This window comes from Mycteria americana, chromosome 1, assembly GCF_035582795.1.
Source record: "Mycteria americana isolate JAX WOST 10 ecotype Jacksonville Zoo and Gardens chromosome 1, USCA_MyAme_1.0, whole genome shotgun sequence".
Lineage (NCBI taxonomy): Eukaryota > Metazoa > Chordata > Aves > Ciconiiformes > Ciconiidae > Mycteria > Mycteria americana.
This window is the reverse complement of record NC_134365.1, coordinates 17,644,619-17,662,273: the sequence shown is the minus strand read 5'-3', so window position 1 is coordinate 17,662,273 and position 17,655 is coordinate 17,644,619. Positions and strand designations below refer to the sequence as shown.

Below are 17,655 nucleotides of genomic sequence, written 5' to 3'. Positions count from 1 at the left end.
TGATTTGGAATTAGTTTCACTTCCTGTGATGTAAGGACATGAGTGAAGAAGGACATATATTTTTAATAATGTTTTTTGCAGAATAGCGACCCCTTTAACTTCTTCTCTTTATATACAAATTAGCATAGAGAAGTGAACAATGTACACACTAACAATCGTGTCATTGATGGCAGGGAGCTATGTGCATGGCTAAAGGGTTAAAGGATGCAATTTAAGTTAAGCAAACAAATGTAATGAACACTGTGGAAAGCCTGTGTAATTTTTCCAGCTTTATTTCACGTATCTTTGAGCGCTGCAGAAGCAGCCGAGATGAACTATAGGAGAAGGCTTGGACAGAAGCGGAATTCTCTGTACGCCCCAGGGGCAAACCCATGAAGAGCAAATGCATAGTGTCATCTGCACTGGTTTTGGAGGCATGGTTGCCACAGCGGTTCCGGAATGAGCTGTACTTCCAGCCACATCCTGATGCCTGCGGCCCTAAGTCGCCACCTTTTTGGGTGTGAATTCCCACGATTCCTGCCCTGCTGTGAGCGGGTGCCTCCTGCCATCGCTGGGTCCTCCCGCAGCTCTCGCCGCAGTTTGATGCCTGCAGTCCTTCTGCTCAGCAGCCACCGCAACCACTCTCCTCTACGGCCGTGCTCCCAAAAAATAAAATGTAATTTTCAGACAAAAGCACTTCAAGGGGGAAAAAAACCAACCCCTGAAATAAGGAAGAGATTTAATGTTCCCACAGTTCTCCTTAGCACAGGGCATTCTCTCTGCCTCCTTTGCTACCTAAGCCCTAGCAAGGAGTAATTTCTAGGGAAAAAGATAATCAGAGAATTTCCCGTATCCTCTGGATCTCTCCTTGGATTTCACTTCAGAGGGGGGAGAAATCTTAAGTGCTTGTAAATCTTCTAGTAATCAAATACAGCAATTAGAGATCTTTTACATGTTATACATTTTTCCTCCTAATTTATTTTTGTGATACCATATTGACATGAGGAATCATGACATCTAACTTGGCCACCATGAATTCTGACTTTGTGTCGTGAGAAGGTAATTATACCTGTTTTCACAGCATCATGCCAGAAGTCCCTATTCATATTGTTTAGTAAGTTCTCAGCGTTTGGCTCTTGCAAACATATAGCAGTAAAAGTAAAGGTGAAGATTTGCTTCTGTGTTATCTTTACTTATATCCATTCTTCAGATAGTAATTTCCCAGCTCGGTCTGATACCAGATTCTCATTTTTCAGGCCAGAGAGATTTATTTGGGAGAATTTCAGCTTTCAAGTAGAGAAATCTGGCAGCCAGGGTAGCCGTAATGAGTGTTTTATCTTGGGTGAGGGGGTCTGAAATTCCACTCTCGGTTACACTTCTGCAGCTCCACTGGAGCAGTGGGATCACAGGTGTGTAACAGCCAAAATCCTGTGCAGCAAACCTTTGTTTCATTCCTTCAGGTTCCTTACTGCATCTTTAACTCCTTGTTTAGCTTATGAAAGGCCATGGTTTTGCAACAGCAAGGCTGAAGAAAGATTATCCTCAGAGGGTTGTGGGGCTTTGCCAGCACTTTCAAACAGCTGTAACCAAGTTTGTTGTTGCCACAAAACACCAAATAAGAAATTCTGTCATTCCCAAACACTCCCATAAATGTAGGGGTATTGTCTACAGTATGGGACAACTTCATGGGTCATCTCTCTGATACCTCATTCAAATGTTAAGGTGATGCAGTGAAGGCACTAAAATGTTTTGTGTTGTTGCTGCCTTAACAGTGTCCCTTAGTCCAGGTCTTCAAAGTTATGCTGCTGGATTCCAGGTGCATTTATATAATAAACATACAAAAACTGTGGCAAGGTCTAATACTGTTAAAAATAGTATATTCATTTTCAAGAGTTTAATTACAGCTATTAGGGCGCTGGGTGATTTGCACCGTTTTCAGAATTTAAAGGCTGTATCTTTTCCCATTTGCAAAAGTCTTAAGAGTTTTTAATCAAGTTTTTCTGCTGATTCTGGATGCAGGAAAAGTCAAGTGCTGACTATCAGCCTTTTAATAACTTTTGTTGTTTCTTGGTGCCTCAGAGGAGAATACCTGGTTGCCTTTCCTTGCAGTTTCTGTATGACAGTGCCATGATAAAGCTTATGTAGAGTGGTTGCACCCCAGGGAAGGTCTGTATAATGTTGCAGGTCTAGAAATTTTTCTTCTTTTTCAGCAGTGCTATGCCAGGCTGTTGTTTTGATGTTTGTAGTGAAACTAAGTCTTTATAACTGCACCACAATTCCTCTTTGATTGCTGTGGACCTATCACTCTCTGCAGCTGCGATGAGTTTTTCACATCTGACAGAGAGATAAATGATCATTTGCTTGTAAGATCTTCCTCACGATTAGTACTCCTTAGTTTTGTTTGCTGCACAGATGTCTCAGCACAGTCTTTTCCATCAATCTTCAACTTTCTCTGTCTCATCAGCATGAAATTTTTGTGAGGAAAGCCCTCGTCTGCCTTTATTGAATAAGCAGACATCTCCATTGGTGTAGACATGGCAGGCTGTGTCCCTGTGGTTGGCAGCCGTTGCGTACAGACGGGTACCTCTATTTCCTCCCAGCCTGTGGCCCCTGCCAAGCCCCCAGCGGCTCGCAGCGCTTGGGCGGCTGGCGAGGACCCCGTAAGCAGTGCAGTGGATGGTCCAGAAGCAGAGCTCAACTCCTCCAAACATTTTTCAGAGCATGACTGGTGCAAAAGCTGGAAAAGCCTATCATTTTCTCTTTTTATGATCTTCACCATTCAGCTATGTACTGTGAGACATAGCGTCTCATCAATCTTACTCTCAGTGCTTTGAAGTTTCCCCATATGACCATTGCGTTTACCCATGCCAAAAAGCAATGAACCCCAGATGTCATCTCATGAGGTGACTTGATATCTAAACATATAAGGAGCCCATAGAACCTAGTCTTTGCAATTAGCCATGGATAGTAAGTCTTCCATTGGCTCTTGGGCAGTGCATGCTGCAGTTGAAGAGCACAGCGGTCCGTTGCAATATTTACTTTCGTTTCTCTCCTTTTAGCGCAATGTCCATTTTATCTCATTAATTCCTGAAAATAAGTATTAGTTTTGGATATTCAGATTAAGAGGTATCACCTGGCAAAATTCTTGCTTTTGGGTCTATATATATTGTCAGAGAACTATGACTTCAGATCATTACAAGCCGTACCTGTACAAAACATTTTTCATCTAAGAATTGCTATGGGCTCTGCAAAAGTTACTAACAGCAAAGGAAGCCTCTGAGACACCCCTTTGAGCAAGAGGGTGTTGTCCCCCTCCCCAAAGGGTTGGGAAGCTGAGGCACAGCATCTGCATCTCTTCCAGGTCACATAAAAGCAGGCAGTGGCAAGGCCAGAGCAGCTGAGGCAGCTCTTCTGCACCATTCCTGGAAACCAGGAGGAGATCCCCATGACAGACATTTCTTTCTGACACAGACTCTCGGCAGAAGCCTGTGTGCCCACTTGCCTGCTGTGTTTAACTCAGAGGTTTATTGTGCGTGTTAAAATGGGTCTTTACTTGGTTTTGAGGCAAGGCTCACTGTTAATGTGTGCAGGGATGGGGCCAGCATGTCACAGCCTTATGGCTGGACCCAAGTGATGTTGGGTTGGACCTGAGGCTATGGCCCAGATAGCACAGCTGCATGACTGCTTGCTCCAGAAGATAACTGAAACAATAAAAATGGAGTAAAGTTACATTTTTATATAACACAGTCAAAAGCTGAAGTCTTTTAAATATTTAAATATTTAAATAAATATCTAAACTTTTAAATATTGTCATGTTTCTGTTGATTATATTTCTGTCCATGTCACCAAGTCGCAGGAGATGAATGTTGGAAATCTGGAGTTTATATCAGATTCACAGGACTCACTGAAGAGGTCTACCACTTCTATAGGTGGGTTTTTACCTGGAGGATATGTCCTTCAGCTAATCTTCAACCTATGCTCACTTGTCAGGATGCAACTAGCCTTTTCTGATTAGATTACCGTGGTGTATTTGTCAACAGTTCAGTTCTCAAACGGTGTAAATGGCCTGCAGCCTTCACGTCAATCTGCTATGCCTTTTCCTAAACCCAAGCAAAGAGTTTTTTCTCATTGCCCTCATCCTGATGTGCATAAACTAGCTGCTGTTTAAAGTTTGAAAGTTTTCCCAGTCATGTTCGAACCCTCCCTTGCCCCCCACCCCGAGATGCTGCACATGGGATGATCTTTGATTCAGCTGAACTGCTGCAAGTGCCCGGGGTTCGGATGCCTCTTCTGGAGCCTCGTGTCTTATCTTCCTTGCCTGTGGAAATACTTGCACTGATCAAAGTCCTTTGCTGTCATGTGGAAACCTAGCTATAGACTTAATGTTGTGTTTATTCTTTTTAATTAGTTTTAGAACTGTTTGACTAGACTTCTGTTCTTACCAGTCGCTCCCACAGTGCTTTATAAAAGCAAGCAGCAGATCACACCCCGGCATAATCACTTAGCCCTGGCTTCAGAAGCTGCCTTAGAAATCCATCTGCAATACTCTTATGAATTCAGCTCTTCCAAACAGTTCTAGGATATCCTCCTTACTGATTACAGCTTATCTTCTTTTGCTTCTCCTTGAGATGGCTGTGTGGCTGGCCTGTTTTTCTCTTCATTTACCCACTCCCCTTATTTATCACCTGCATAGTTTATCACTGATGAGTTTATGCTTTCTCTCCCATTGTTGATAATTTCAAGTAGCATATAGCTAAAATTCAGTGTCCAAAGAACTTGGGCAATAACCTGTTTGAGGATGGTTCCATGCTTATGATTACATTTTTACACCTACTTGTTATTAGTGCTGTTGATGTCTGTTAGATTACGTTACAATATGGGGAGAAGGTAGGTTCTTAGTTGCAGGCTGTACGTTATGGAGTCAAGGAGCTTGCAGACATGAGAGGACTGCGAGCACACGCTGCGGCACGATGGCATTGCAGCTGTTGAACAAGTGCTGCCCCAGCTCTTCTACGACGTAGGTGTTTAATATCGAGCCCTAATGGCCAGGTATAATTATAGGATCATAGAATGGTTTGGGTTGGAAGGGACCTTTGAAGATCATCTAGTCCTACCCCCTGCCATGGCTAACGTTGGCTTCAGTCTCTTTCGTTAAAGTCAAATCTCGTTAAATCCCTGATGTGAAAATAACACATTTGAACCTGAAGCCATGCCAAGCTAAGCTCATGTTTGCTGTCAGGCAGCTGACTTTACATGAGCAAGGCAGACTGCTAACCTGGCATGGGTACCTGCCTGCTTCTGGCATCGGACCTCTCCTTCCCACCTCTGGGCAAGAAAATGTCCCACGGGTATGAGCTTATCGGTTAGTGGTGTTCAATGGGAGAGAGATATGTATTGAGCACCTCGGGTTTCCTGTTGGCATTCTGGTTAACAACAGACCAGTATAAATTTAGGATTCCCTTTGTTCTAGCATACGTGAAATCTCTTTTATTGTCTTTAACCAGTTGTGCATATATTTCTTTTTGAATGATCTGGCTCCATCAGTTTTCAGCAATATTTAGACTGTTGACTTGTATTCCTAGTATTATATTGATGGGATCTCTGTTACCACACCTAAATGGGAGTTGCAGTTCTCCCAGGCTTTTTGAAAACCTTTGTTATAATGCATTTGCTTATCTTCATTGGTATAACTAAAAAAAAAGGTGGAAGGTGGAGTGTAATTATGCAAAGTGGAGTTATTTAATATTATAATTTTGTAGGTACACGTCAAACCCCTCCTCACTGGCGTAGCTAAATTCGCACACACTGTCATAATTGTGAACGTATATATGCATTGCAGAACATTGATCTGAGAGAAACTGCATACAATGAGGTTTGTTTTAATTAAAATATTTTAAATAGCCGTTTATTAAACAACGGCCAACTTCTCTGTGACCATAGTTTACAATTGTGTTTTTATTAATTTAGCCAAGTTGAGCCTTGTGTAATATAAGACTTGGGGTTTTTTCTCCCAGGGTTTTCTTTATGTCAGATAGGTTAGCTGGATAAAATTTGAAACTGCATGTAAGCCACACAAATGCATTCTAATACATCAAAACATACACTTGCTAAGTGTCAAAATAGCCCATATATTATACTACCCTTTAAGTGGGTTTTTTGCCAATGGCTAGGTGTGTTGGTTGTTTTTTTCTTACTGAAAATACATCAGATAGGGAAAAAGGAGAAGAGAATGGAGGAGAAAAAACCCAACAACTTTCCTTTAAGTTATTTGTGGGGAAGATAAAATCATAATGAGACAGTATTTTTTCCAATATGCCTCATGTTCTGGAAAGCCCCTCACAATTTTCACAGCGGATCAGAGGTGAAGGCTAAAAAAAGAAATTCCAGGAAGGCTGGAATTAAATATTTTAGATCTTCTAGAACAAAAAAGAAATTTAACTTCCAAGGAACAAGGTAACGGGGCTCCTTTTCTCCTGGCTGTAAATACAAAACTGGGAAGCCCCCTTACAATTCAGTAAGATTAAATTATGAAAAATGTATTGGGCTTCTGTACATATTTATAATTCCCAAGTTAAACGTTTTTATTTTCATCAGTAGATTAACAACAGGAAAGTGGCAGGAAGGACAGTTGGGTGCAGAGATGAAGGTATCAGGATGATGTCCCGTTAGGGAGGAAAAAAGTATAAAGTAGTTTCTTGTGTGTCTGTTCTTTGTGCTACGATGATTGAAAGTTTCGACAGTTGAGCACCAGGCTGAGGCACTTGGCCTTGAACATCAAGATAATTACAGTTCTGCTATACAGTTGTGCAGAGCATGGTGGGAACCACAACTTCATTGTTGTTGCAAGTGCTCTTTTGTTTAGAGCATCATGGTTCAGTGCCTGCATCCCAGCCCCTGCTCCTCCTGGGGCAGGTTTTGTTCTGCGACCTGCGCTGTACGGTGCCCTCGAATCGCAGCTTCCCGAGCAGTCGTCAGCCTGAATTTTCAGATTCTAAAAATCAAGATGATACTTTACTTCAGGCTGTCTCTCAAATTCTCCATAGTTAAGCGTATGAGGGCTACTATATAGCATTTTCCAATATAATAATTAAAAAACATTTTAATTAGATAGGGCCACCCAGCTTCAAGGGGTCAGCACACTGATGTGCATATTGTAAGAAACATTATTATGAAGATGAGTGTCTTATATTAATAATTAAACACAATCTAGATGACGCAGTAAAGTATATTAACTCTAACAAGACAGTAAGCATTTAAAGTGACTTTAAAATGAAATCATATTTTACACAAAGGCTGAATTTTAATCTACTAAACTGTTGTAACAAGAGTTAAGTATAAGTTGTGGAAGCTGGCTGGATGCATTTTTGATGAGTCTGTTTAAAAATTAAAAAAAAAAAAGCTTTTTAATTTCTACCTATTCTGTAGATTTAAAAATCATTGATTTTGAGATTTTCTGTGTGAGTTGTGTGAGACATTACCGTTGTTTTTTCAAGAGTCATTAAGAAAAAGTCGGCTTCACTGATTAAGTTGCTTTTTGGTTTTGGTTTATGTTTACTGACCTGTGTAGGAAATTTTTTTGAGACTACCAAAGCATAAGATTATGGGATTATTTTTTTAACCCTAATCCTTTTAATTTGACAAGCAAAGGGGCATTTTTTTTTTTCCAAATTTGCCTTCAGTGTATAGCAATGGCAATTTGATGAGCATCACTTGTTTTTGCCAGTTCGATCTACTCTGTCAAGCAAAACCTCTGAACTCATACAATCCACAATACAATTATACAGTACTTTTAAGTATAACTTTCTTTTAACCTAATACTTCTCATATGAAGTGAAGATATAAAGCTCTGAAATCCTAGCCTCCTAAGATGTAATTACAATAGTACATTTACTGTAAGCATGTTTTTCAGTTGCTTTTTTAATATTTTATGGTACTCTTCAATTATTCTCACTAATTGGCCATTATGCTTCTTTCCACCAGAGCTTCTGGGACCACCTAGGACGTTAAGGTCATGATTTGGTTTGAGGTCTGCCTATTTCTAAATGCCATCATTTTTACCATACCGTTGGATTATGCACAAGATGTGAGAGTGAGATTTTCCTGTGAAAAGTTCTAATTTATGGAAAACACAAAATGCAGGCTCTCACCACTCTTCCTTTAACGGAGGTGCGTGGAGGTGGCTGCTTGTGCAGTTAATCCCAGCGGGCTGCTGGGGACCAGGGCAGATGGCTTCTTCTGTGCTTTGTCTCTTGTTCTGAGCCAAAACATCAAGTCTGTAACAGCTACATGGAGAAAATTAAACAGGATCTTAGTGGAATAAGGGCTGGGCTCTTCTAAAGAAAACAGTGATGTTTGCCATTGAAAGGGAGACCCTGATCTCCCTTTTCCCATATGCCTGAGCCCTTTTCTTTCTTCCTCTCTTTCTGAGGTAAATTATTTGCAGGTACGTTCCCTTTTATAACTGCTTGAAGATGTTAACTTGCTCGAAAATAAGTACTAGAGCTTTCCCCTTCCCTACAAATGTGGGAACGGGGAGTTGCAGCCCTTTGGTGTCCTCCTCTGTGGAAAGCAGCTTAGGGAAACCAGGCTGAAAGTGAGCGGGATGCCTGACGGTGCCTGAAAGCACGTCTGGTTTTCCGACCCCTGAGTTCCTGTTGATAAAAGATGTTATTGCACACACACCCCTGGCACAGCCACCACGCCTTGCTTGCTTCCTCATTCACGCAAATAGTTTAATATATTTTGAAAAGCCTGGTGTGAGGCCACAATGGCCCGTGGAACAACAGCCTTGGGGAATTAACATTGCCAGTGGTGCATGCAGCGCGCATTCAGTGCCCGGTAAAAATTGCAACTTTGCGTGATGAAATAGCCTTTTTTGTCATTTGAGCAGAGGCACACCGAGTCGATGAGCGCCCTTGCTCACTGCTGCCCGTGGAAGGAGGTGAGAACTAGGCATGGCAGCTGGGTCCCCAGCTGAAGGGCCTGCAGGTGCGCAGGGATGCAAATCCGGAGCAGACTGCAAAGGCTGTCCCTAAGGGAACGTGTCCTGCAAGCCGCGGTGGCTGCTCCAGCCTTTGGTTCCTTCCATGTGCCCCTCCTCGAGTAATGCTCCCGGAGATGAATCAAGGGGCATAGAGAGCAGAGAAAAAAAAAATAGTATCAGATGTACATATAGTAAAGGTAGAGGATGATTGTCTTAAAAATAAACGGAGGGAGGGATATTCCTCTATACATGAATATAAGTATGTTATGCAGAGGTGTGCTTTGTTCTCTACACCTCCAGGTTTCTCATTGGTTTTAAGGTGGGATTTTTAGGAAGAGATTTATTCCAAGTAAGACATAATGCAAATTGCAGACACAATGGCATAATCTAATTTGGGTTTTATCTTTGACATCTACAGTAAATACTACTAAATACATCCAGAGATAAAGCTTAGGCTTTTGAAAGGCACTGCCTCATCACCACATCTTACCTCAAATAAGTGTAATTTGCATTATGATAAATTGTTTTACATACAAACCTGCCCCAGAACTCAACATAAACTGGAAATTTCGGTGCGTTTCTTTTTTCTCTTGTGTAGATTTGTGCTGTGTATAGTCCTGGGTGAGAGACAGAACCTAAAAAGGTCTCTAAAGCTTTAACTTACAGATCAAATGCAGAGGGAGATGACACCTTGTGAGGGCACTGTACCTTGCAACAAACGGTTCAATAATTTACAGAGCTTAGAGATAGTTGTAAAATCAGCCAAGAGTAGAGATTAAGACATTAAGAAATTACCCGTTGGATCCCATAGAGCAAAAATTGTTGGTAGGTAGCTGTGGCAGGCAGCTGTGGCAGGCTGAAGGCATGGATGTTTTATTTCTTGTTCTTCTCCACCACATCTAACACATTCAAAAAAAAGTGCTTTTCCTCAACATTTCCTCAGAAGTCTGGGGGTGGTTATGTCTGGTGCCATGGGAGCAGGCGGCGGGGAGAACCCAGGCATGTTGCGTGCACCTCTTTTTTACTGTAGTGTCTGGCTCCTTGTTCATCAGAGTGCTATAAGAAAAAAAAATGGCAATACTTGCAGTAAGTGTTGGTAGCGCTTCTGCTGCTCGCACCACTCCTGGCCTTGTTGCTGGAAGATGAAAGGCGAGCTATCTGGTGTAGACAGAGTGGAAGCTTAATGACTGAGAATTTTTAATCCTCAACAAGTATACAAGGGAGAGAGCACAGGTATTAAAGACTCAGTCGTGACTTTTGTCTGTGCTCTGTTCCTGCCAGCACTGGTGGAAGTTGCATGGGAGGACGAGGTCCAGTGACCATTCAAATTGAGCATATATCATCTTGAGAACATGCTCATGATTTCTGGAATCCACAGACTAATTCATTTCTCCAACAGATGTGCCCCAAATATCACTAATCCTCCTCAGTATTGTTTCTTTTTTTTCCCAATTATTCCTTCTCATTTAAATGCAAAAACACAAAAAAACCCAAATCCCAAATCATCCATCCACCCGTCCCTGCAGGGTGTCTTTTGTTTTGCTGTGTTTTGTGACCAGGGAAGGGGAGGAGGCAAGAAGAGGAACATCTTTGCTTATGCTGGTGCTGCATGTAGGATCTTGGGCCTGATTCTGGACTGGCGAGGGGCCAGGTACCGTTTCAGTGGCTGCTCTGCATGTGCAGTGCATCAGCGGGCACAGCCCCAAGCAGCTTGAGAGATGGAGACCTGAGCTTTCCCTGCTCTTGCTTTTGTAAAATACACTTTAGCTTGGTTGCTAGTGGGGAATGATCAGGAGGTGGGATGGGGTCCTGGCCTTTCCCTTGCTTGTTTGGCCAGGGGAGTTTTTCATTGTGGTCCTCCGCCTCCCAGGAGCTTGCAGGACCCCAGAGCAGCTGGAGTACAGGTGCTGTCCCCAAGGACCCCAGTGGGAAGAAGAGCTGGGAAGGGTCGAGTAGCATTTTCCTGTTGGGGTGGGAGTGGGAATGGGAGCTCCATCAGAGCAGCTGGTTTCAGTCATGTGTTTTGGGCTGGAATTTGACCAGCGAGAGCTCTCACATGCCTTGGGGCCAGCAGATGCTACCCACAGCTTCAGAGGCAAATAAAAGAAAATAAAAAGACTCCCATGTTCATTATTTGGGAGCATCTCATGATTAAAGATCTCATGACCTTTGTTTAGCCCAGTCTCATGGTTTTTGGAAATCTGATTTGTGAGTTATCAGGGATGCCCAGGGGGAACTTTGTGGAAGAAGGCACAGGGAAGAGAGAAGTGTGATGGTAAAGGGGAGGGATGATATATAGCTGAGAAAGCACCGGTAGTTCTGCACACTCTTCCCACCAGCTCAGAGCTTAGTGCTTATGCCCACAGAAAAATTAAACTGGATCCAGAGATAAAACGATGATTTCCTGAGTATCTTATTATAGGATTATTTTCTATCTATCACCTCAGAGAGCTACTTGGCAAGCTACATATATATATATATATATATATATATATATGGTGTGTGTGTGAGGAATGTTTTTGTTGTTATTTTGCTTAGTGTTTTAAATTCAGGTTACTCTCTTGCAAATATATCTTGTTAAATCTGGAACGGTTAGCAACTTAAATTACGAAGGACAGCTGTCATTACAAGTCACTGGGATTTAGTCCTGAACAGTGTGAGTGTATGTCTCTGTGTGTGATGTGTGCTTGCGTGTGTTTATGTATTTATGTATTATTTTACTTTGGCCTGTTTCTCATTATCTGCCTTTATAGTCCCGAAAGCAGGAAAGGGAGCTGAAAGCACAGGGGAGGAGGGAGACCCCAAAGTGGACCTTAAGCTGGTGTCTCTCCCTGTAAGAGGGTTGGGGCTGATTTTAATTTTCCTAGATCAGTCCCAATTCTAAAAACATAAATGAATAGGTAAAAGGAAAGACCAAAGTTATTTTCAAATTTGAACGTTTAGTAGCAGCATAATATGGAAACCTCACAAAGTGACAACCATCAGTGTCAGTATTAAGTCTAATGAATGCATCTGCAGGGCCTCTCTGAAGTGGCAGTAGGGGTTTGGCCATTGATTTCTAAGGGACCCAGATTTTACCTCTGCTCTTCAAATAGCACTTCTGAGTTATCTGCATAAAATAGTATGTGAATATAGTCATCCCATAATTAATCACAGTCACTAGTACACCAATGGCTTCTAAGTTCTATTTGATCCAGCTTCTCCTTCATTCAGAATGACTTGGTTACTTTTTCTGGGTAACTGCTTTCTAACATCTCTCGTAAAACCAGTAGATTTTGTTTGTTTGTTTGTTTGTTTGTGTAATGTTTCGTTGGTAAGTGGCATTTGCTGGGAGGTAAGGCTGACTTGTCCCACTTGGTTCCGAGAGTAGGCTCATGGACCACAGAGCCACTGAAGTAATGAATTTCCCTTTATGGGCAAAATCTAGTATTTAGTTTTATTATTTGACTTGCACCTATGTTTTAGGCAAATTTTCCTGCAGTACATCCCTGCACAGTCAGTGGAGAGAGGTGGGTATCCACTGAAGGCGTTGATCCAGTTCACCTAAGTCAAGCATGAGCCACTACACTCACACATGAGCCACCTAAAATGGCTTACAGCTGTATTTCCGTAACAGTTAAACCTTTCTAAGACCATTCCTTTATTCTTATTCCTGGGTGCATGGTCCTGCCTCCTTCCCTTGTGCCTGCTGTGCTATTCATCCCATCAGTGCTAGGAGGGACCTAATCAGAAGATCACTAACCCTACAATAAAGAAATTAGTGGTGTTTTGCCATCTTAGCTCCACAAATCAGTCAGCGGCAGGATTACATGAATGCCAACACGAGGGAGGGGGTGGAAAGTGCAACGGGTTTGGGGAAAGGAGGGAACTATGGTAACTCCCACTCAGCCTAAACTATGGTGAAACCGCCTGTAAAGGGGGTGCGTTGGATCCCAACCTCTTTATCTCTTGTCCGAATAGAGATTTCCAGGCTGATTCTGCAGCTAATTTGTTTTTAACAACCTTCTTATTACTTAGTGCACTGATTGCTTTAGTGCCGATTGTCATTTAAGGTTAGTAGCGGTTTAGTTACTAGAGGAAAAGGAGGATTGATTTTCCCATCATGTGCAAGATAGCAAATACATTTTTAATGATAGTTGGCTCTTTATTAGGGCAACCGGTCAATGTGGATTCTTTGAAGAATTTAATTGCCCTATTTCTTGTTGTTTCTCCTTTCCACTTTAAAGTGCATCGGTTTAGGCTGGCTACTTAAATCAGCTTCTCAAAATGCTTTCCGTTCTGGTGAAGCAACTACAAACATGGAGAAGAAGATTAATATGTATGTAGAGTAAATGGCAGGATGGAGGAAAGGAGGGAAGAATCAGTTCAAGTCAAACAATTACAGATACTGAGTGAAAAATTAACGTGTGTCTAGGGAAACTGGAAAAAAAGAAACAAGAACATCAGTGCAGGTCTGCTGCTTCATGTAAATATCTATTTAATGTAGTATTTCAGTTGAAAACAATCAGAAAATAGTAGAAATTTTTGAGGACTAGTCCCTAAACAGGGATATTATGGAAACACATTGCAGTAAACTGAAGTGTAGAGTAATTTTGTATTTATTCCAATGCCATCATGCTGTTTCCAGCAAGCTTTCCAATGTTACACATTGTCTGTTGTTGTGAGGTCAAGCAACTCACCAGCAAAACCACAGGCAGATTTCTGCAAAGACCGGCTCGTTGATGCATGCCAGTGTGCTGTTTGAAACCCATAATGTTCAGCTCACAAGGTATTTGCAATTGTGAGATTATTTTTTCATTTTTCAGATAGCTTATTTGTATTTCTTTTCACTTTTTTATTATCATTTATTGTTTATTCATTAAACTCTTCTATTACTTTACTTGGAATAGATCAGAGGAAGACCAAATCTTCTAGCCGGTCTTTTGCTTTGCCTGTTCTGGTTGTGTTACACCTGATATCGTGGTGTTCTCACTTACATAAAATTAATAGGAGAAATTTTATGATTAACATCTTTGTGAAGTTAGTCCTAAAATCGGAGAAGAGGTATATGATAGTTGAGAGTAGGAAGCAGTGTCAAAAGCAACTATCACGTTGTGATCTCAAGGGCTTTAAAACCAGGAAGCACTACGTAAAGAGCTGTGTAAAAGCCACAGGACTTGTAGCTTTAAGAGTCATCAATGTTAATTGAGAGCATATAAGATCAGCTACTATCCTGTAACAGTATACCGTTTGCTGGCTTGGGCCAGGATTTTTTCAAAGCCCAAGAATCTCCCAGAAGATAACAGGCAGCCATGGCCTGTGTTATCTGACAGTGCATGCTTTAGATTTAGCAGCTGGAGGGACTAAGCTTCACGTCTCCTGCTTGGATTTCACAGAGTTGTGATACATAACCAGTTTTTTAAGTGATTCCTAAAATGCTGGCCAGTGCAAAAAATGAAATTATATTAGCAAAGGGAATACCATGAGGAGCGAAGGGGAGTTTCACAGGCTGCTGGGTGAGGGGGTGAGCCATGCCGGCATCGGCAGTGTCGCAGAGGGTCCCCAGGCTGTGTGCAGCAGCTATCTGGGCTGTGCTCTTATCACCCGAGCCCCTCCACACCCTTGCTGCACAGCAGCTCTCCCTTCTTCTGTACTATTTTTTCCCACCGGACTGCAAGACATCCCCTGCAACAGTGTGTCCCAGCCCTCCGACCTTCAGCTGCAAGCGTGCACACAGGCGCTTTTCATCCCGAAGGCTGGCGGATGCAGATCCCTTCCTTTTCAGCTCCTCAAGTAGCTCTTCCCTGAGGGCCTTCCGACTCCAGCTCCAGCCAGCAACCAGCCCATCCTTCAAGTCCATGCAGGCTTCGGTTCAAATTTTGAGGGCACTTTTCAGGCCGTGCTTCAAAGCTCCCGCAGGGCAGTGCTGTGGGACGGCAACGTGTCCGGGATGAGGTGGCCGCCCTTGGAAGTGACAAACCCAAGGGCCACACAAAGGTGTGTAGTGTGGCCAAAAGGGTGCTCCTGATCAAAGCTCTGCTTCAAATACTTCCTCAGATGGCTACTTCATAAAGCCAAATATGCTATGTTTCTAAATAATTTCAGGCATTTTTTTTATTTTTGGAAAAAAAGGGTAAATAGGGATTTATCAAGTTTCTTGGTAGAACTTTGTGCCTTGAAGCACAGTGATGTCTTGGAGTTACTGTAGAGGTTTCAAAACCACTATTTTAATATATTTTGGTAAATATACATAAAATATGAAAATTCAACATCAAAGAATATGCATCAAATGCAGTTCTTATTTACGTTACAGACTAAAGAGAATTCAGAATCATTTTAGTAACTGGCACATCAATGATCCTACAGCTGAATGAATATAGGACAAAGGATCTTATTTAAAGTTGAACTACATTCTTTTAAACTACTTCTTTAAGCATCATAATGAAAAGCAGTAATAAACATAATTCAGTAGAACTTTTCTGTAAGCGTTCTTTTCTCTTAAAGAATTTTATGCCTGTGTAGGTATCTAAACAGCGGTCTATACATTCTTGTTATATCACAGAATTAATACAGAACCATCAATGACTTCCATCTTAGGCTTTTATATTTCACCTCTGTATTGCCATGGCATTTCCACAGCGTGCTACAGTGCCAGGAATCTCTCCTTTTAGCTCGCTCCTTTTTCTCCCTGTGTATTCAAGCCTGTGCATTATTTGCTTTTGCCAAATACATCACTCTGTTTTCAGAAAGCCTTGAAGGTTACATTCCTCTCTGAGTTGGAGAGTTATTTCACAAAATATTCTACTACTTTTTTTTAAAGCGATAAACCCGTGTTTAGTCTTTCTATAGCAATTGTGTTTTTCCAGTTTTTTGAGAGTTTTGGTACACAAGATGTGTGTGTTAAGGGGGATTGGCTGTGCTTATGCAGCAGATCATCAAGAAGTGCTTTCTGTAGCGTCCTCTTAGGGCATCTGATGTGTGTGTGCGCTTTGTTTGGCATGTCCAATACCCTGAGGGAATTTTCTGTCTTGGTTGATATGTACAGTTTCTCCCAAAAGAAACACATTGTAGAGCATTTTAAAGTATCAAGGAGGGTGTATTCACATAATCTTGCCTGATACTCACAGTTAATAAATGGAAACAGGAAGATATTTATCAAGTGGTTTTCACAGCATTTCATCTTAGTATGTTGAAGTGAGAATATAGGAACATCGGTGCTGAATCAGAAAAGCTCCAAGCACAGGCTTCGAGTTGAACTCTTCGCTGTGTGGTTTATTACTTCAGAGGTTTTGGCTTGCACTCCCTGTAGGATGACGGGAAAGATTTATTTAATAATTTGTTAACTGTGAGAATTATTATTGTAGAGAGATATGTTCAGCTCCCCTGTGCTTTGTGTTACGTCCTTTTTAAATATACTGAAACACCCCAGTATATTGTTCACCAGGAGACACAAATGTGCTCGTCAGGAGGCAGTTGTACAATGGCTCTGCTCGTCATGGGGAGCACAGAGCAGGACCGGAGGTCCGTCCTCTGGAGCTGAGCCCACCTGGATGGGGCGTGCATTTGGCTGACTGCATGATCATGGTACTCTTGCGTTTGCTCCTGCATTTTGCCAGCGTACATCGTACCTGCCTGAAAGGCACGTGATGTTGATGAGAGAGGAGAAAGGCAGCAAAGCTGGAGGGCCGAAACAGCCGGGCTGTCCACCTCACCTTGTCTCAGGGATCGCTGCCCCTGGGGCAGCGGCTAAACCAGCTGCAAACCATTGCAGTTTACAGCCTGGCACAGAAGAGAGGTGCAGATCCAGGTCTGGATGCGGCAATACTGCTGGCTGCAGCCTGCCGCCCAGCACGGGCGGCTTTGGCGTGGGAACCTGTGAGAGCAGGGCTACGGGGGCAGTGACTGGAGCAAAACTTTCCAGTTTAATTTGCCTTTGTTTGTGAGTCACTGCCCACAGCTCCTGCTGCTTTTACTTTCCTCCAGGAATGCATTTGCACGGTTTTAACTGTGCTTGAATTAATGTAATTTTATAATCTGGCAGCGAGTAATCATGCAAATATCGAACTGTTGCAAATGTATTCATTCCTTCAGCTGGCTGTGTTGTGTCGTTTTGCTCTATGTTTATTTCTGAGACATTGTTACTGGGTAAAATTCAACTATACACGTCATCTTCAATATCTCTGAACAATTTTACGTGCAGGATCTGAACACGCTTTGTATCTTAGGAAGACACATGCCCAAACATAAATGTTAACTAATTAACTCACATAGAGGGTTTAGCTTTCTGTACAATGATTAATTCAGCAGCTGCTTTTGTCCCAGCTGCAGATTTTTTAAGTGGATATCCTCTCTACATTATGAACACAAGTTGTTATTATTATCACAAATTATTACCATCACAAATTATTTTTTTAAATTGTGATTCACTCTCAGATTTTGGGCAAACGCAGGAAAAATTACAGCGTACATACAAAGCAAGACACCAGATTCTTTAATGCTTGCATTTAACACATCTTGATACAGACTTTTGAATAGAATAAAGGCAAAGCATCTGGGGGGAAAACAACTTCAGTGAGCGGTACACAGAATCCATAACTTCCACGGACAGTTACTGTGCACAACTCGGAAGGGTTCAGAAAACGGCTATCACCTGCAGGATACATGGGAAAACATGGAAGCAATACGTATGCATTGGCATCCTGCTTATTCTTTCT

General features: G+C 42.0%; 1 protein-coding gene across 7 annotated transcripts in view; it reads left to right on the top strand.

Moving 5' to 3' along the window:
- CELSR1 (cadherin EGF LAG seven-pass G-type receptor 1) overlaps positions 1-17,655 on the top strand; it is a 173,277-nt gene that overhangs the window by 75,676 nt on the left and 79,946 nt on the right. The window lies entirely within an intron of this gene.